Source organism: Accipiter gentilis, unplaced genomic scaffold, assembly GCF_929443795.1.
Source record: "Accipiter gentilis unplaced genomic scaffold, bAccGen1.1, whole genome shotgun sequence".
Classification (NCBI taxonomy): Eukaryota; Metazoa; Chordata; class Aves; order Accipitriformes; family Accipitridae; genus Astur; species Astur gentilis.
Genome location: NW_026061086.1, coordinates 99,191 through 119,299, shown reverse-complemented (window position 1 = coordinate 119,299; position 20,109 = coordinate 99,191). Strand labels below are relative to the sequence as shown.

The 20,109-nt window shown below is 51.5% G+C and overlaps 2 long non-coding RNA genes across 4 annotated transcripts; one reads left to right on the top strand and one right to left on the bottom strand.

The window, feature by feature from the left end:
• Window positions 1-86: 86 nt before the first annotated feature.
• LOC126037390 (uncharacterized) lies at window positions 87-813 on the bottom strand. Its single transcript, XR_007505682.1, has 3 exons — window positions 773-813; window positions 494-649; window positions 87-159 (listed from the first exon to the last, which is right to left on the bottom strand). It is a non-coding gene; the product is annotated as an uncharacterized LOC126037390 (long non-coding RNA).
• Window positions 114-3,113, top strand: LOC126037389 (uncharacterized). Of its 3 annotated transcripts, XR_007505679.1 has the most exons (6): window positions 114-176; window positions 250-290; window positions 552-593; window positions 1,132-1,193; window positions 1,288-1,840; window positions 2,049-3,113. It is a non-coding gene; the product is annotated as an uncharacterized LOC126037389 (long non-coding RNA). The 3 variants fall into 3 exon arrangements; XR_007505680.1 differs by lacking the exons at window positions 114-176; window positions 250-290 and having other exon boundaries at window positions 476-572; XR_007505681.1 differs by lacking the exons at window positions 114-176; window positions 250-290 and having other exon boundaries at window positions 518-593.
• The last annotated feature ends 16,996 nt before the right edge of the window (window positions 3,114-20,109 follow it).

Below are 20,109 nucleotides of genomic sequence, written 5' to 3'. Positions count from 1 at the left end.
GGGGAGTTGGGGGGAGGGAGGGAGGGGGGGCAGGCTTGGGGGATCCGTGGGGCAGGCTGGGGTCTCGGTGGGACGACTTGGAGCATCTATGGGGTAGGCTGGGGTCTCTGTGGGGCAGCCTGAGGGGTCCTGAGGTCCCTGGGGGGCACCCTGGGGTCCCTATGTGGCACCCTGGGGTCTCTGTGAGGCATCCTGGGGGGTCCTGGAGTCACTGTGGGGCACCCTGGGGCATCCATGGGGCAGCCTGAGGGGTCCTGGGGTCTCTGTGGGGCAGCCTGAGGGGTCCTGAGGTCCCTGGGGCACCCTGGGCTATCTATAGGACACCCTGGGGGTCTCAATGAGACACCCTGGGGTCTCAGTGGGGCACCTTGGGGGGGTCCTGGAGTCGCTGTGGGGCACCCTGGGGGATCCATGGGGCAGCCTGAGGGGTCCTGGGGTCTCCATGGGGTAGCCTGAGGGGTCCTGAGGTCCCTGGGGGCACCCTGGGGGGCACCCTGGGGTCCCTATGTGGCACCCTGGGGTCTCCATGGGGCAGCCTGAGGGGTCCTGAGGTCCCTGGGGGGCACCCTGGGGTCTCCATGGAGCACCCTGGGGTCCCTGTGGGGCATCCTGGGGGGTCCTGGAGTCCCTGTGGGGCACCCTGGGGCATCTATGGGGCAATCTGAGGGGTCCTGGGGTCTCCATGGGGCAGCCTGAGGGGTCCTGAGGTCCCTGGGGGCACCCTGGGGTCTCTATGGGGTAGCCTGAGGGGTCCTGAGGTCCCTGGGGGCACCCTGGGGTCCCTATGTGGCACCCTGGGGTCCCTGTGAGGCATCCTGGGGGGTCCTGGAGTCACTGTGGGGCACCCTGGGGCATCCATGGGGCAGCCTGAGGGGTCCTGGGGTCTCCATGGGGCAGCCTGAGGGGTCCTGAGGTCCCTGGGGGCACCCTGGGGTCCCTGTGGGGCAGCCTGAGGGGTCCTGGGGTCTCTGTGGGGCAGCCTGAGGGGTCCTGAGGTCCCTGGGGCACCCTGGGCTGTCTATAGGACACCCTGGGGGTCTCAATGAGACACCCTGGGGTCTCAGTGGGGCACCTTGGGGGGGTCCTGGAGTCGCTGTGGGGCACCCTGGGGGATCCATGGGGCAGCCTGAGGGGTCCTGGGGTCTCTATGGGGTAGCCTGAGGGGTCCTGAGGTCCCTGGGGGGCACCCTGGGGTCTCCATGGAGCACCCTGGGGTCCCTGTGGGGCATCCTGGGGGGTCCTGGAGTCCCTGTGGGGCAACGTGGGGCATCTATGGGGCAGCCTGAGGGGTCCTGGGGTCTCCATGGGGCAGCCTGAGGGGTCCTGAGGTCCCTGGGGGGCACCCTGGGGTCTCCATGGGGCACCCACCCCCAGGGTGCCCTGTCCCCTCTCCACCGGCTGGACCCACATTAAAGGACTTTGGGGACGTGCTGGCCTCCTCCTTGGGGGGGAGGGGGGGCAGCACTGGGGGCCCCCAGTACAGACTGGGACCCCTCCCAGTATGAATGGGATCCCCCAGACCCCTACCAGGACAGACTGGGGCCCCTCCCAGTATGAACGGGGTCCCCTGACTTCTCCCGGTATGGACTGGGACCCCTCCCAGTATGATTGGGAAGCCCCAGATCCTTCCCAGTATGGACTGGGACTCATCCCAGTATGAGGGAGATCCCCCAGACCCCTCCCAGTATGGACTGGGACCCCTCCCAGTATGATTGGGAAACCCCAGACCCTTCCCAGTATGGACTGGGACTCATCCCAGTATGAGTGGGATCCCCCAGACCCCTCCCAGTACGGACTGGGACTCCTCTCAGTATGAGGGGGATCCCCCAGACCCCTCCCAGTATGGACTGGGACTCATCCCAGTATGAGCAGGATCCCCCAGACCCCTCCCAGTATAGACTGGGACCCCTCCCAGTACGAATGGGATCCCCCAGACCCCTCTGGATATGGACTGGGAACCCTCCCAGTACGAATGGGATCCCCCAGAACCCTCCTAGTATGGATTGGGACCCCTCCCAGTATGAACCGGGTCCCCTGACCCCTCCCAGTACGGACTGGGACTCCTCCCAGTATGAATGGGAAGCCCCAGACCCCTCCCAGTATGGACTGGGTCTCCTCCCAGTATGATTGGGAAGCCCCAGACCCCTCCCAGTACGAACTGGGACTCATCCCAGTACGAGCAGCATCCCCCAGACCCCTCCCAGTATGGCCTGGGTGCCCTCCCAGTTGGGGTAAGAATGCTTTAGTAGAACAGAAAAGAAGAAACTAATAACGATCCCGACAACGCTAACAGAAATAACCGCAATAACAAAAAAATCGGGATACGCCGACGACCCACAACGCAATTCCTCACCGCCCCCAGTCCTCCCAGTTCCTATACTGGCCGTGAGAAACCGCCGCTCACCTGCCAGAGGAGAATAAAGAGCATAAAGAGAAAACCAGCGCGAATCTTCTCCGCGGCGCGGCGCCTTTGGGATTTTCGGCTGAAATCCCCGGAGTTCTGTACGTATACGTTCTGATGTACGTCTCTACGTATAGAGAAGAAACGACACTATGGATATTTTGAACTGGGCTGGGAGAAGCCAGAGCTCCGAGGACGCGGTGCGGAGGTCTCGGCGAGAAACGACGGCTTTCGCCGGCCGGCAGGAATTCCGCCACGGAATTTCCCTCCGGTGTTTCGGCAACGGGCTGTGCCGAGAGAACGCGAGCGTTCGGCGGGAACGGCGCGCTCGGTATGGAAATTGGGAGCGGGCTGGTGGGGTAAACGAGTGACAAACGCGCGTTTTTCGGTGGAGCGTTGGGTGCCGGGTGGTGAGAAGTTGCGCCGTGCGACGCTCGTTTTGTATTTTCTTTTATCGGTAGCGTCGTCATCGTCGTCGTAATTTCTCTTTTTGTGTTGTCCCGGTAAATTGTCCGTATCTCAACCCCTGAGTTTCCATTATTTATTTTTTTTTCTCCTTTCTGGTTCTCCTCCCCGTCCCACCGGAACGGGCTGAAACCATGACAGCAGTCTTGCGCGTCGTTTGTACTTTCCAATCCTTTTATTATTAATGCTGTCGTCATTTTATTAGTGTTATCGTTATTAGTTTCTTCTTTTCTGTCCTATTAAACTGTTCTTATCTCAACCCACGAGTTTTACTTGGTTTTTTCCTGATTTTCTCCCCCATCCCACTGGCTGGGGGGGGGGGGGGGGAGCGAGCGGCTGAGTTGCCGGCCGGGGTTAAACAGTGACAAATTCCAAAGTCAGATGAAAGACTAGTTCCGTGGAGAATATTGACATTGACCAAAACTTGAGAAAAGAGGTAGAACAATGAGAATCATTTTAGCAAATTAAATTGGATGGATTTAAAAGGCAATTTTTTAAAAAAAAATTGAAAGAAGGAATTAGAAAATTTTGAATTATAATGTTACCAACCCATCCGCCTCACGGACAAAAGAATTAATTTATCGCCCTTTGGGAGAGAGTTGTACCAGCACCCCTTGGGGCTGTCAGTCGCCAAAACCGTAGAGACGACTGCCAAAAGGAGCTTGGGCTCCTATTTAAAATATAAAACGATGTTTAGAACTTGCTGCAGTTCCAGGATCCTTGTTAGAGCCACCCAGCGTCGGGACCATCTGTGGAAATTCAGAGCGAACAATCACACCTCCTCGACGGAACCGCGGGACAGTTCATAGTTGCAGCCCCTCTGACCCCCAAACCCAAAGACCCTCCTGGTACCTACAGCTCGAGGATGGGATGTATTTGTAGAAGACAAGCGACCCTCTTCCCGAAACGGCAAATGTCCGGCTCCTCTCCCAACGGGAAGGGCCCTGAAAGCTCTTGCTGCTCTTCACCGTCCCATTGCTGCTCTTCACCGTCCCTCTCCACCGTCCCATCGCCGCTCTCCACCGTGTCCCATCGATTTTTTCCACCGTCCCATCGCCGCTCTCCACCGTGTCCCATCGATTTTTTCCACCGTCCCATCACCGCTCTCCACCGTGTCCCATCGATTTTTTCCACCGTCCCATCGCTGCTCTTCACCGTCCCATTGGTGCTCTTCACCGTGTCCCATCGATTTTTTCCACCATCCCATCGCTGCTCTTCACCGTCCCATCACCGCTCTCCACCGTGTCCCATCGTTTTTTTCCACCGTCCCATCGCTGCTCTCCACCGTGTCCCATCGATTTCTTCCACCGTCCCATCGCCACTCTCCACTGTGTCCCATCATTTTTTTCCACCGTCCCATCGCTGCTCTTCACCATGTCCCATCGATTTTTTCCACCGTCCCATCGCTGCTCTTCACCGTCCCATCGCTGCTCTTCACCATGTCCCATCGATTTTTTCCACCGTCCCATCGCCGCTCTCCACCGTGTCCCATCGATTTTTTCCACCGTCCCATCGCCGCTCTCCACCGTGTCCCATCGATTTTTTCCACCGTCCCATCACTGCTCTTCACCGTCCCATTGCTGCTCTTCACCGTCCCTCTCCACCGTCCCATCGCCGCTCTCCACCGTGTCCCATCGATTTTTTCCACCGTCCCATCACCGCTCTCCACCGTGTCCCATCGATTTTTTCCACCGTCCCATCGCTGCTCTTCACCGTCCCATTGGTGCTCTTCACCGTGTCCCATCGATTTTTTCCACCATCCCATCGCTGCTCTTCACCGTCCCATCGCTGCTCTCCACCATGTCCCATTGATTTTTTCCACCGTCCCATCGCCACTCTCCACCGTGTCCCATCGATTTTTTCACCGTCCCATCGCCGCTCTCCACCGTGTCCCATCGATTTTTTCCACCGTCCCATCGTTGCTCTTCACCGTGTCCCATCGATTTTTTCCACCGTCCCATCGCTGCTCTTCACCGTGTCCCATCGCTGCTCTTCACCGTGTCCCATCAATTTTTTCCACCGTCCCATCGCTGCTCTTCACCGTCCCATCGCTGCTCTTCACCGTGTCCCATCAATTTTTTCCACCGTCCCATCGCTGCTCTTCACCGTCCCATCGCTGCTCTTCACCGTGTCCCATCAATTTTTTCCACCGTCCCATCGCCGCTCTCCACCGTGTCCCATCGATTTTTTTTTACGCCGAGGGTCAAGTGCGTATTCAAGAGTTTTGGGTACCGTCCCATCGATTTTTTTTATGCTGAGGGTCAAGTGCGTATTCAAGAGTTTTCTGCGGTGGTTTTGCAGGTGATCACGGCCCACGAGGCGTTTGAAGGAACCTTGCGTTTAGGCGATGGGGCTGCGATGGAGGTTGGACTGTGACAAGTGCTACTATGAAAACTGGCTGAAAATCTGCGTATGGTGCAGAGGGTGCGTGTTGAAGCGTTGGTGTCACGGAAAGGTTGGTTTTGGGGAGCTTGGAAGGAGGTTGGGCTGGGGCCAGGGGTTTTGCATATTTGAGGGCGAGCGTGCGTGTGATCCCAATGAGCGGTGTGTTGTCCACGTGCGTAACGTTGTGGGGTTCCGTGGTTTAGCTTTTTTAGTGGTCTCTTGCAGGGTGGACGTAGAGACGTTCGTTAGGCAATAAGATAAAAAAAAATACAAGAAGAGAAACCGAGCCAGGGGATTTTCTTTTTTTTTTTTTTTTTCCCGCAGCTGGTTTTTTTATTTCCCCCGTCATTCCATTTAAATCTCCCACGGTTGCCCCCGGCAATGCCCACGCCGCGTCAGCCTCTCTCGCGAGAGCTGCCGGCTCTGCACGGTCCCTCTGCCCTTCTCCGGGGCTCCTGGGCTTCGGGAACCTCCCGGTCCGCCTCAATCTAGCGCTTAGCCGCCAACTTACCATTGCGTCCGCTGGCCTCGCCGTTGACCGATGTGATTTTAATAACTACATTGTTATTGCATTTAACGAGCTAGTTTCCTACCTAGTTTAGAAAGACACCTATTGTTTTCTATCTACACCCCAGAAAAATTAAGTTGAATTCCCTACCTGGTCCCATTGCTGATGCAATAGGTGTAGCTGTAGCACAGGAGCATCCTGGGGGGGTTACTTTCTCTGTTCAGGGTCTCATTTGCTGTAAATTTAAGGCAGGTGAGAACAGTGCTGCTGCTCCTCCAGCTGACCCTATAACTGCTGGGGGTTTGCCCTTTCCCAGGGGATTGTGCTAAGGGTGGTGGGCGGAGGCTGGGGGGTATTTGAGCCACAGCCTCTGCTGGGGGAGCTCATTGTGCTCCTGGGTTTCTCTGGTGTTGGTGCTCAGCTCTTCCTTGAGTGCTTTGCAGCTTTTGAGCTGGCTCAGCCCTTTGGGAAGAGGTGTCTGCCTGAGGTAAGAGCTTCAGGACCAGTCAAGGTTCAGCAGCATGGGTGGTAGAAAATAACACTTACATGCAGTGCTTTTTTTCTTCTTCTTTCTTTTTTTTCAGGTCAGTAGTTTTGTTTTGAGAGTTCAGGGGCAGAAAGATGGTTTAATAGTAGGCATTGTTTGGTTTGGTTTGGTTTTAATTCTTCATGCGTTGTGTTTTCCTGGAATTCCCAACTTTATTGAAAATGGAACCTTGTTTTTTTAACAGTTCTGCTATGTAAGTTGATGATATCTCTCTTAACGGGACCGATGGTGACATTGTTTAGCAGGGGTTAGGGTGAGCATCTTGTATGTATTTGTATATGGAGTTTTAGTATTTCTGAAGAAAGCAGATGGGCCGTGAGGCACAGTGCCTTTCAGTGTCTGGGATGCCTCGTCACCTTTCCTCATTTCCCACAGAATGCCAATTTATCCCTAGAATCTTTGCAGCTGGTGGCAGGCCCCTCGTAGATTACAAGCCTTGGGGCTTGACTTTATTTTATGGGCATGGAGCAGAGCTCGGAGTCTCTGGGGAGCTGTAGGTTAGGAGGTGCCCCCAGAATTCGGGATGTTGCTCAGAAGAGCGGCTCCTGAGGAGTAACCACTGAAGGGGGTTCAGGGGTGCAAACCGAGGGCAGGAGGTGTCAGGAAGCAGTGGCGTTCCTTTCCTGACAGTTGAGGAGAAGAAAAGGGGTTTCTAAAGTTTTGGGACTGCTGGGAAAGGGAGGAGGGTTCATCAGCCCTTCTCAGAGGAGTTTTGCGGTTGGATTTGAATGTCATAGAATCGTAGAATGGTTTGGGTTGGAAGGCACCATAAAGATCCTCTAGTTCCAACCCCCCCAGGGACAACTTCTGCGAGATCAGGTTGCTTCCAGCCCTGTCTGACCTGGCCTTGAATGCTTCCAGGGAGGGAGCATCCGCAGGTTCTCTGGGCGACGTGTTCCAGTGCCTCGCCATCCCTAGTGAGAAACGTCTTCCTAACGCCTAAACTAAATGTACCCTCTTTAGGACTAAAGTCGTTACCGCCTTGTCCTATGGCTGTAGACCCTTGTATAAAGTCCCTCTGCAGGTTTCTTATAGGCACCCTTTATGTACCGTGAAGTCCGCTATAAGGTCTCCTGCAAAGCTGCATGCTGGTGAGCGATCCGAGCAGTTGAGGCGGTTGTTGGCCAGGTCAGTGTTGAATAGCAAAGTATTATGGGGCTGCTCGGTTCAGCATTTACCTTCTGTTGTGGAGGTGCTGTGTGGGCTGTCTTTGAATTGGATGAGCATTTGAGGTGAGCTGTGGATTACTGAGGGGGAGTGTGGGGCTGAGGAATTCTCATGAGCGCCATGCTAACTTGCTGTCTCTTGGTACCTTATGTACCACCAGTGACGACAGCTGCAGGGTCTGACTCTGGAATGAGCGGGGAAGTGAACACGGTGGCACTTGTGTGGAGGGGGGAGTTGGGGAAGTAGTTGGTGGCCAGTGGGATGCTTACTCCCTTTTCTGATTTGTTGTTTGTTTGTTTTTTTCATTGCAGATGTTGAAGAGCAATGTGTCCCCTTGAGGAACATCCCAGTTAGCCTGTGTGGTTTTGTGGAGGATGGATTTGGACCCTCAGCCCTCTGAAAGCTAAGTTGAGGGACCAGGCTGGGAGGAAGGGAGAAAGCTGGGAATTGCAGGGAGGAGTTTTAAAGTTAGCGCAGGAGAGAGGGCTGTCCCAAAGCAGTCGCCTTTGCGCAGGCAAAGGGAGCGGGTTGCTTTTCAGCTCGAGACCCGTGTGTGCCAGACAGGGCAGTTCCAGCCTGTGTCCGCGGTGGCGTGTAGTTTGTGTAGTCTGTCTTGTGCGCTTAGACCTTCCTCGGGTCTCGATGTCCTTGTCGTGCTTTGCGCCGGAGGAGCGAGGCATGCGCTTCGGGTGCTGTCCCTAGGGTTTCGAATGCTCTTGCTCATCAGCCCGGTGCCAATCGGGTGCTTCTTTTCTCGTGCTCGGAGCTCTAAAGCATGGATCGGTCTCGGCGGGTTCCGGTCGGTGCTCTACAGCAGCATTATTTCGGGCTGCATCGGAAGCTCTGCTCTCCAGCCGTCCGTTTTCTCGGACTGGGACTTCTTCCCCGCATCCTGACATCCTTAGGTCTCGACGCCAGGCTTCTGGCGCATCTGTCGTCTGGGTTTTGACAGTGCTGTCTTGTAACGGGCCGTTCCGTTTGACTCCTCTGGGTCTGCCGTGGAGCCTCCTGACCTCGCGGTTGCGGCCCCGTAGGTCATCTTGCCTGATGGCGCCTCCCGTCCAGGGGTCATTCTTCTTGCTGAGTTTTCTCTCTCGTTGAATCACCTCGTTGGTAGCGTTCCGCGTGGTGACGTTCTGCACACGGTGTGCTTGGCTTGGAGCTGCTCTGCCCGGGGATGTAGAGTCAGGGGTAGGTGGAACAGCGATAAGAGTCTACGGGTGAAACGTTGATGTGCCTAGACCGTTTAGGCGAGGGTTGTACAGTCATCTGGGCTCGAGTAGCCATCAGCGGGCTGCGTGGACAGCCATGCCGATAGTGTTTCACGGAGACGATTGGAGCCGTGTGGCAGGGGCTGTTGAGGGGCAGTGAAGCGGATTTGACTCTCTAAGGTGTTAAGACTTGCACGTGATGGGCTCCAAGTTTGGCCCTGATTTTTTTTTTGGTTGGTGGGGGTGTAGGGTTTAGGGTTACTCCGTGTGGGACCCAGATGATAGAACACCAGTATGATGATTAAAGTTGCCCCTTTATTGAGCTTAGCTGATCATTCTTATACAATTCTCTAAGTTGTTTAGAAGCTTTGATTGGCTGCTGCACGCAAGCATGTGGTGTCCACGCGCAGAAGCGTAAGCAGTGATTGGTTACATCGATACTGTCCACGTGTATAAACATAAGATACAGTTAGTTATACTTGCTCTGTACACACGCATACACACAGGATATAATTGGCGATATTAGAGCATGCAAAACTTGTCTTAGTTCAATCGGTCGAGATAAGCCCCTGAATTGAGGTCGGTTGTGCCAAGTTCCCTTTATCACGGAATGTGCATCTGTGTTTTTCTAATTGGGATCTTTCTTCTTCTATCTTCTTGTTTGTTCTGTTCAGGGCCTTCAAAGGTGTCTGGAAGGCTCTTGCGACCATGAGCTACTTTCAGGCCCAGTAACTAAGTTCCATATAATTGAACCCTACAGTGGGGGGGGGTGTGGGGTGTTTTTGTTGTTTGTTTGTTGGGTTTTTTGTTTTTGTTTTTTTTTTTATGACAGGCTGTAGCAGGACTCCAGATGGACTTTGTAGATGGAATCAATACCTCTGGAGTTGTGAAGCTCTTGCTCTGCATCCAGGTGACTCGTTCAATATGTTTGTGGGGGTTTTTTTCAGACGTGGAGGGGCAGGATGTGACCCACAGAGAGATGGGGGAAGGCAGCAGAGCGCTGTAAGGAGGTGGGTCCGTGAGTGGACTCTGAAGGAAGATGCGTCCGGTGGCTCTATGAGACTGCTTTGCTTTGCTGTGTTTTGCAGTTTTCTTGCATTGTATTGGTCTGTATTTGCCTTTGCCCTATGTTGTTTTGTTGTGTATTTGTATCGACTGTCATGTGAGACTGTCTCGCATTGCCTGGCCCTGCATTGTGTTTTGTATTGCAGTGCTCTGTACTTGTATGGATTGCCACCTGAGGCTGCCTTGCCTTCTACGGTTCTGTATTGGTTTGGTATTGTTTTGGTCTGTACTTGTATTGACTGTCACGTGAGAGTCTCTTGCATTGGCCCTGTTCTGTTTTGTCTGGTATGGCAGTGCTCTGAGTTGTTTTGCCTTGACCAAGGTAAGAGTACTGCCTTGTATGGCATTATATTTGCATGTGAATTACATGGCTCTATGTTCGTGTGCGTCTTGTATGGCATTGTAGAGGCAGCATAGAAGGTTTAATGACTTTGGGCTCTTTGCATGCAAAGAGTTGAGGGGATCGCAATTGGACTGTGAACTAGCATTGAGTAAGGCAGGAACTGGGCAATGGTGTTCATCTTGTTTATGCGGATGCTTTGTGGCAGGTCTCTATAACTGGTCAAGGCCTTGAGGTCTGAGTAGCAGCGTGACGGGTCTTGGAGCGATCGGTAACTTTGGGAGAGCTCTGTGTTTGTGATGCTCTGGGTTTTTTTTCAAGTGCCATGGAGGACACTGGCTGTGAGGATGTGTTATTTTTGGAATAGGTGGGAAGCAGGGTAGGGGAGCGGTGGAGGACTTGACTTCTCTCTCAAGGATGAAGTGTCTGTTGACAAGCTTTGTGTGTTGTTTTTGCAGGTGATGACAGGGCACGAGAGGTGCTTAAAGGAACCTTGCCTTTAGGTGACATGGCTGCTACGGAGGTTGGGCTGTGACACGTGGTACTGTGAAAGCTCAGTATCGGGTTGAACATGAGCGGATGGTGGAGATGATGGTGCGTGTTGAAACATTGGTGTAACAGATGGGCAGTTTGTGGGGAGGTTGGAAGGAGGTTGGGCTGGGGCCCGGGTTTTTGCAGGTACGGCGATTTGTGAGGCCCCTGCTGCTGCAGGCACGGGGTGACGGCCTCTCCAGGCCTGTGGGCGGTAGGATAGATGAGGTGAGAGTGCGGGCTGGCGTGTGTGTTGTCTGAATGAGTGGTGTGTTGTGAATGTGTCTAACCTTGTAGGGTTATGTGGTTTAGAGTTTTTGGGTTTTTTTTCCTTTCAGGTTGGATGTAAACCTGAGATTTTTTTCAAGGAATTAGGGAAAAATCCCCAAAACTTAGAATAAAAAACCGCAGCTGGGATCTGGGTTGGTTTTTGGTGTGTCCTCCCGTGCCCCATTTTTTTTTTCTTTTCCCTGGCCCCAGCTGCTCCATGAGGCAATGGTTATTGCCAATGTTTGGACAGGGCTTTGGTTCGTGCCTGGGTTTTCACTGGCAGGGTGATTTTTTTTTTTTCAAGGTTCCCAGGAACGGCATTCCTGTGGAGCGCTCCCCTGGAACCGGGTAATTGCCAGTCAGCGCAGGGAAATATGTTGTTTGGTGGATGGTCTTTGGAAGACAGTTGAGGATTTTGCGGGCGAAGGGTGGGGGGAGTTGGACTAGATGGCCAGCATGGAGTAGGCCAGGGTTGTGAAGTGCATGAGTGTAACTCTATTTGTCTGTGGTGGGTTTGTAAAATATTTGGGTGCTCTTTGTAGCTTGTGATGTAATGATATTTTTCAATTTCTGGTTTTGTGTCGAGGTGTGGAAGTGGACGGTCTGTCAAGATGAGCAGAGCTCCCTCGTTTGCTGCCCGGGAACGGGGATTGTGCAGCTAATATCACCTCAGGGAGTAAAGCTTCTGGATGTGCAGCGATGGATGTAATGGGAGCGAGGAATGTGGAAAAGACCACTCTGTAGAGCTTTGCAGGTACTAAATAGTGGCATTTCTTCTTCAGGTAATGCTAATTTTTTGGAGTTTAAATGTATTTGTAAAAATAAGGATTAAAAGAGGACTAGAACTAATAGTGTCAAATATTTGAGCAGTGAGGCCATAAGTCTTTTCTATATATTGTACAAAAAGTACATTGTAGAATTGGACTTTAAATACTGACATAGCTGAAAGTATGTGCAATGAGTAATGGATCAAATGAAGCACTAAAAATAAAATGAAAAGAAGACAGGTAATTATGTGTCCTTGTGGGAATCACAGTAGTAATGGCAATCACCAAGGGAAGCATAGAGGGAAACATGGGCGTTTAGTGCCCATAGGTGAACTTAGCTGTTGAAGTGAGTGAAAGTGTCTGTTGGAATTAGGCATCCAAGGGCGAGTTGTAGATACCTTGAGGAAAATGTAGCTGCTGCTGGGTTAATGGAAAGGGGGTGCATTCCTGACTCTAGTGATTGCACAACTTTGAAATTGGAGCTGTAGCTCCATAAATGTGAAATGGGCTCGGGCGCGGTGCGGCGCCGAAATGGGCTCGGGCGCGGTGCGGCGCCGAAATGGGCTCAATAAGTGGATAATATGTTTGTGTGTGTGGTGTTATTCTGTATTTCACTGTCCCTGTTGTCCTTCCTGTTCTTTTCTTTCCCTGACCCTTTGTGGTGCTCCGTTACTCTTTTTATTATTCATGTCTTCTCTCTCTCTCCAACCTCCCGTGCTTTTCACAGTCTCTCTCTATCTCTTGACATTATTCTCATCTGTTGCATTGTGTTACTTCCTGTCCCATCATGTCATGTTGTATCTGTTCCTCCTGCTTTTTTCTCCATCTGTCCAGATCTCTGTCCTTTTTTTCTTCTATTGCTGTCTCTGTGCCCTGCTTCCTGTTGCTATATTTTCTGTATTTCTCTCTGTTCCCTTCCTTCTTCCATCCTTTCTAACTGTATTCCCGTCTCGAGCTAGCTGTCCCTTCTCTTTTCTCTCTTCCTCCATATCTCTCTGACAGCCTATCAGTCACAGTTGTTTTTTTCTCCGGTGCTGTCCTGTTCTGTCCCTTGTTTCTCACTCTCGTTCTGTCATGCTCCCTGTGTCTTTTTTGAACTCCTCCATCTCTCTCCTGCAGCCTATCACTATTTTTTCCTCTGCCATCCCTTTGTCCTTCTTCCAGTCTTTGTGTCTCTCTCCCTTTGTTCTCCCTCCCTTCCTTTTTTTCCTTTCTTGCTACATCTCTGTTCTGCTCCCTAGAATAGAATCAAATCGCATTGAATCAAATCGTGAAATTTGGAAAGGACCTCTAAGATCATTAAGTCCAACCATCAACCCAACAGCACCATGCCTGCTAAATCATGTCCGAAAGTGCCACAGCTACGTGTGTTTTGAACACCTCCATGGATGGTGACTCCATCACTACCCTGGGCAGCCTGTTCCAATGCCTGACAACCCCCTCAGTAAATGATTTTTTTCGTGATATCCAATCTAAACCTTCTCTGGCGCAACTTCAGGCCATTTTTTCTCGTCCTATTTCTAGTTACTTGATAGAAGAGACCAGTACCCACCTCGCTACGATCTCCTTTCAGGTAGTTGTAGAGAGCGATAAGGTCTCCCCTCAGCCTCCTTTTCTCCAGAGTAAACCACCCCAGTTCCCTCAGCCGTTCCTCTTACGACAGCAGACAGGGTTTGTTTTAGCTGAGCTTTTGTCTTTCCAATTTCCTTACTCTATGACCTAACAAGATCCCTGCACTCCTCCCAGTTTGCCCGCCCCTTCTTCCAGAGATCATAAATTCTCCTTTTGTTTCCTGACTCCTAGCAAAAGCCCACCGGTCGTTTTCCTCGGCAATTCGACATTGCAGCACAGGGGAATAGCCTGGTCCCGAGCTGTTAAGATTTCCTTCTTAAAGAACGTCTGTCCCTCCTGGACCGTCTCCCAAGGGACTCTTTCAACCAGTGCCTCAACGAGGCCAAAGTTTGCCCTCCGCAAGTCCAGAGCGCTGGTTTTGCTAACCCCCTTCCTTGTCTCACCAAGAATTGAGAATTCTGTCATTTCATGGTCACTAAGCCCAAGATGGCCTGTGACCATCACACCTCCCACCAGTCCTTCCCTGTTCGTAAACAATAGATTTAGTAGGCATTGGTGGGCTGTGTGGACAGTAACGTTGAGATTTTTTTACGGAAATGATTGTAGGCCTGTGGCAGAGGCTGTTGAGGGGTGGTGAAGTAGATTTGAGTCTCTAAGGTGTTGAACCTTGCATGTGATGGGCTTAAAGTTTGGCCCTGGGTTTTTTGGTTGTTTTTTTTTTTTAAATGGCTGGTTGTAGCTGGAGTACTGGTATTCCTAGATGGAATCAAGATCTCTGGAGTTGTTAAGCTCTTGCTCTGCATCTAGGCCGATTCGTTCAATATGGGGTTTTATTCAGATGCGGAGAGATGAGATGCGTGCCCCAGAGCAACGGAGGAGCGGAGCGGAGTGCTGTAAGGAGGTGGATCTGTGAGTGGAGTCGGAGGGAAGATGCGGCCGGTGGCTCTATGACTAGCTGATAGGGTTTTTTTTTCTTTTATTATTTTGAAGGTGTGAAGCAAGGAGTGAAGTGGGCCATCAGCACTGGAGGTGTCTTGTGCAAGGTGAGCTCTGACTACTGGCTTAAAGGAACTGTTCCTTTGGAGGTGTTGCATTGTTATCAAAGTTGGAATCATCCCTTGTTTGTCTTTGCAGGCAGTGCACATGCTTTGATGTGGCAAGCTCTTGATGACAGAGTGGGGTAGTTGAGTGGCCAAGGTAGAGGAGAGGGAGTTGGGAATCCGTGCGGGTGGGCTGAGGTTTTGGGCGGCCTCTCAGCATGCGTCTTCTGCTTTGGTTTTTGCAGGTGGGGCATGCAGCCTCAGAGGAGCCGTGCCGCAGGCCAATGAGGAGTTTGAGAAGGTGAGGTGGTTGTGGGCTGAGTTGGTGTTGAATATCAAATATTACATGGTTGCTTGATTAAGCATTTATTTTTGTTTTGCAGGCGCAGTGCGGGCCACCTTTGGATTTGGATTTGGATGAGTGCTCAAGGTGACCTGTGGATTAGGGAGGAGGAGAATGGGCCTGGTGAGTCTCACGACTGCTACGCTAATTTTGTGTGTCTTGCTGTCTCAGGTACCATGAGCGATGATGGCCGCAGGGTCTGACTCTGGAATGAATAGGTAAGCATAATGCTGTGGTGTGTGTGATTAAGAGTGGGAGTTTGGGAAAGTAGTTGGTGTTGGCTGATGGGTTACTTCTTGCGTCTTCTGATTTTGAGAGGTTTTTTTTTTGTCTTGACTGCAGATGATGAAGATGAACCTGGCAACTGCAGAGTTGAAAGCATCCCATGTTTGTGTTTTTGCAGATGATACGCATGCCTTGAGGTGGCAAGCTCTTGATGACAGAGCGGGGTAGTTGAGCAGCCAAGGGAAAGGAGAGGGAGTTGCGAATCGGTCCGGGCAGGCTGCGGTTTCGGGCGGCCTCTCGGCATGCGTCTCTTGCTTTGGTTTTTGCAGGTGGTGCACGCAGCCTTGGAGGGGTGAAGCTGCATGGCGATGTGCAGTCTGAGGAGGTGAGGTGGTTGTGGGCTGGGTCGGTGTTGAATATCGAAGTATTAGGTAGTTGCTTGGTTAAGCGTTTACCTTTAGTTTTGCAGGTACTGCGCGGGCCAGCTTTGGAATGGGATGAGCCTTCGAGTTGAGCTGTGGCTGAGGGAGGAGGAGCATGGGGCCAGTGACTTCTCGTGAGTGCTGTGCTAACTCTGTGAGTCTTGCTGTCTCAGGTACCCTGAGAGTTGATGGCTGCAGGGTGTGACCCTGGAAAGAGCAGGTAAGCATAACACTGTGGTGTGTGTGTGATTAATTGGGCTTTTGGGAAAGTAGCTGGTGTTGGCTGATGGGTTACTGCGTCTTCTGATTTTGCTGGTGGTGGTGTTTTTTTTTTTTTGTTTTGTCTTGACTGCAAGCGATGAAGAGGAACCTGGCGACTGCCGGACGGTCCCAGTTAGCCCATGTGATTTGTGCGGAGGCTGGATTCGTACCCTTGGCCCTCTGAAAGTTAGGTTGAGGGACCCGGGCTGGGGAGTGGCTGGGAGGGAGGGACAGAGCTGGGAATTGCCAGGAGGGGTTTTAAAGTGAGAGTAGGAGGGCAGGAGTCCTGTTTGGGAAGATGAAGGGCGTGGGTTGCTTTTCAGCCTGAGACCAGCGTGTGCCGGGCAGGGCAGTTCTGGCCTGTGTCTGTGGTGGTGTGTAGTTTGTGAAGTGTGTCTTGTCTGCCTTCGACCTTCTTCAGTGGGGGGGCAGGGAATCACCGCTCGGGGACTAGCTGGGTGTCGGTCGGCGGCTGGTGAGCACTTGCCCTGTGCATCATTTGTACATTCCAATCCTTTTATTACTACTGTTGTCATTTTATTAGTGTTATCATTATCATTATTAATTTCTTCTTTTCTGTTCTATTAAACCGTTGTTATCTCAGCCCAGGAGTTTTACTTCTTTTCCCGATTTCCTCCCCCATCCCACTGGATAGGGGGGGAGAGAGTGAGTGAGAGGCTGCGTGGTGCTTAGTTGCTGGCTGGGGTTAAACCACGACAGTCCATTTTGGCACCCAATGTGGGGCACGAAGGCTTGAGATAACGACAAACCTGACCAGAGCTTGTTAAAACAAATTTGGTCCAAGTGTTCATTGTGTTGATTTATGTGTTCTTAGAGTTGTTGCTCTGGCTTTTAAAGCTCTGTTATGTATCACCTCGCTTGCTGTATATAGTTCCTCTTTTACTGCTTATCCGTGGGAGGTGGATTAAGGTTTTCGCTTTGATGTATGGTATAACACTGGTTTATGGTATGATAAAGTCATCGGCTGTGGGATTAATCTGGTATTTGCACTTAGCATTGTCACCTTTATACGGCGGGAGCCACCTGTGGGAAACTATTACTAATTATACCATTTACCTTTCCTCCATGGAAAACCAGTCTATGGGTGGGGTACCTTTCTTCCCCTCTCCTTTCTCCTTCAGTCCAGTTACTCTGGTGTCTGAGAATTTTGAAAAATTTGAATACTCCTGGGGTGTTGGGACTAGCACGGTCCTAGCCCTACTGCTAGGAATTAGCATACTTCTGAATGTGGTTCAGCTCTCGTTTAAGGTTAAACAGCTATTTAAGAAGATCACCCAGAGATGTGCCCCCAGGCTAGATAATTATGAGTGTCAGGGTGTGTAGGGTAGTATGGGCAAGTACCTAGAAAAGTGGGCACCTCCAATGTTTTGGAAATTCACCCCTGAACAAGTGCAGGATCCAGAAGAATAGTAAAATATTTGGAAAAGGTATGCTGTCACCCCGGCAGCTCCAGAGAGATACAAATCACTGCAACGTGCTGGGGCCTGGCCCATGCCTATCGAGTCCTGTTTGACATTACTCAGTTCCCTCAAGGGGAAGAGAAAGTCTCTAGGCCTAACAACAAAACGATGAGCACCGCGGCCACCCAAACCTCGGCAATGGGCGCTGCGGCCCCTCTAGGCCTGGCAAGGAGCATTGCAGGCACCCAGACCTTGGCGACAGGCACCGTGACCCCTCCAGCCCCAGCGACGAGAACTCGGGCTCCCCAAACCTCAACAACAGGCACTGCAGCCCCTCCAGCCCCGGCAATGAGCACAGCAGCTACCCAAACCTTGGCAACAAGCACTGCTGTCCCTCCAGCCCCACTGATGAGCACTGCTGCTACCCAAACCTCGGCGACAGACACTGCGGTTATCCAGAACCCGACGAGCGATACCGCAACTGAACCAGAGGACCAACCTGGACCAGTATCGGTTGCCCCCGTACAGAAAAGGAAATATACAAAAAAATCAGTTCGCTTAGTGAAGGATGAAGATGAACCAAGGCCATCACGGGAACCGGAGGAAGAGGTAGAACCAGAGGTAATAACCCGGTCCCTATCCTTGAGTAAGCCGCAGGATTTGCGAAAGGATTTTGGCCACCATATAGGTGAGCATATTATCACCTGGCTCCTCCAATGCTGGGACAATGGGGTTAATAGCTTGGAATTAGAAGGTAGGGAAGCCAAGCAGCTGGGATCGCTTGCCAGGGAAGGTGGCATTGACAAGGCAATTGGAAAAGGGACACAGGCCATCAGCCTCTGGAGATGACTACTGTCAAGTGTGAAGGAGAGGTACCCCTTTAAGGAAGATGTTATATGTCAATCAAGCAAGTGGACCACCATGGAAAAAGGTATTCAATATCTGAGGGAATTAGCTGCGCTAGAGACAATTCATCGTGACCCGGACAACCCACAACTACCCAAAGATCCAGACAAAGTTCAATGCACGCGACCCACATGGTGGAAGTTTGTATGGAGCGCACCATTGTCCTATGCCAACTCACTGGCAATAATGGCCTGGAAAGACGAAGAGGCACCGACAGTGCATGAAGTGGCTTGCCAACTCCATCAATACGAAGAAAATCTCTCCTCCTCCCTACATGCCTGCATTTCGGCTGTGGAGAATCTGTCTGAGGATTTCCAGCAATTCAAAGAGGATATGTCCTACTCCACACTTGTAAGGACCCATGTCTCAGCTATTAGGAGTGAGTGTTCTTCTGCCCAAGAGAGAGACTATAGAAGACGCACACCGCGAGGTGCCCTGTGGTTTTACCGATGTGATCATAGAGAGGACATGAGGAAATGGGATGGAAAACCTACCTCGGTCCTAAATGAACGGGTACGTGAGCTGCAAGGAAAAAAACACCACAAAAGGGGATTCTACCAGGAAAAATGCCACTCCAGTTTCCAAATGGAGTAGAAAGGCTGATTTTATTTCCGATTCTCTTGAAGGGAATTCTGAGCCAATTTTATGAGAAGTGAATACTGAATACTCTGACCAGAATTAGAGGGGCCCTGCCTCCAGCCAGGTGGAGGAAAGGGATAACCGGGTCTATTGGACTGTGTGGATTCGATGGCCTGGCACGTCAGACCCACAGGAGTATAAGGCTCTAGTAAACACTGGCGCACAGTGCACTCTAATGCCATCAAGTTATAAAGGGACAGAACCCATTTGTATTTCTGCTGTGACAGGGGGATCCCAAGAGTTAACTGTATTGGAAGCTGAAGTAAGCCTGACTGGAAATGAATGGCAGAAACACCCCATTGTGACTGGTCCAGAGGCTCCGTGCATCCTTGGCGTAGACTATCTCAGGAGGGGGTATTTTAAGGACCTGAAGGGGTATCGATGGGCTTTCAGTATAGCTGCCTTGGAGACGGAGGGCACTGAACAGTTGTCTACCCTGCCTGGTCTCTCTCAAGACCCTTCAATTGTGGGGTTGCTGAAGGTTGAAGAACAACAAGTGCCAATTGCTACCATGACGGTGCACCGGTGGCAATATTGCACCAACCGAGACTCTCCGATTCCCATCCACAAACTGATTCGCCAACTGGAGAGCCAAGGAGTGATCAGCAAAACTCGCTCACCCTTTAATAGTCCCATATGGCTAGTGTGGAAGTCTAATGGGAAATGGAGATTAACAGTTGACTATCGCGGCCTGAATGAAGTTACCCCACCGCTGAGCGCTGCCGTTCCAGATATGCTAGAACTTCAATACAAGCTAGAGTCAAAGGCAGCCAAGTGGTATGCCACAATGGACATTGCTAATGCGTTTTTCTCAACCCCTTTGGCAGCAGAGTGTCGCCCACAATTTGCCTTTACTTGGAGGGGTGTCCAGTACACTTGGAATCGATTGCCCCAGGGGTGGAAACACAGCCCCACCATTTGCCATGGACTAATCCAGACTGCCCTGGAAAAAGGTGAAGCTCCAGAACACCTGCAATACATTGATGACATCATCGTATGGGGCAACACAGCAGAAGAAGTCTTTGAGAAAGGGAAGAAAATAATCCAAATTCTTCTGAAAGCCAGTTTCGCCATAAAAGAAAGTAAGGTCAAGGGACCTGCACAGGAGATCCAGTTTTGGGGAATAAAATGGCAAGATGGATGTCGTCAGCTCCCAATGGACGTGATTAACAAAATAGCAGCTATGTCTCCCCCAACTAACAAAAAGGACACACGGGCCTTCTTAGGTGTTGTGGGGTTTTGGAGAATGCATATTCCAAATTACAGTTTGATTGTAAGCCCTCTCTATCAAGCGACCAGGAAGAAGAATGATTTTAAATGGGGCCCCGAACAACAACAAGCCTTCGAACAAATTAAATGGGAGATTGTTCATGCCGTAGCTCTTGGACCAGTCTGGACAGGACAAGATGTTAAAAATATGCTCTCCACTGCAGCTGGGGTGAATGGCCCTACCTGGAGCCTCTGGCAGAAAGCACCTGGGGAAACCCGAGGCCGACCCCTGGGGTTTTGGAGTCGAGGATATTGAGGATCCGAGGCTCGCTCTACTCCAACTGAAAAAGAGATACTGGCAGTGTATGAAGGAGTTTGAACTGCCTTGGAAGTGGTTGGTACTGAGACACAGCT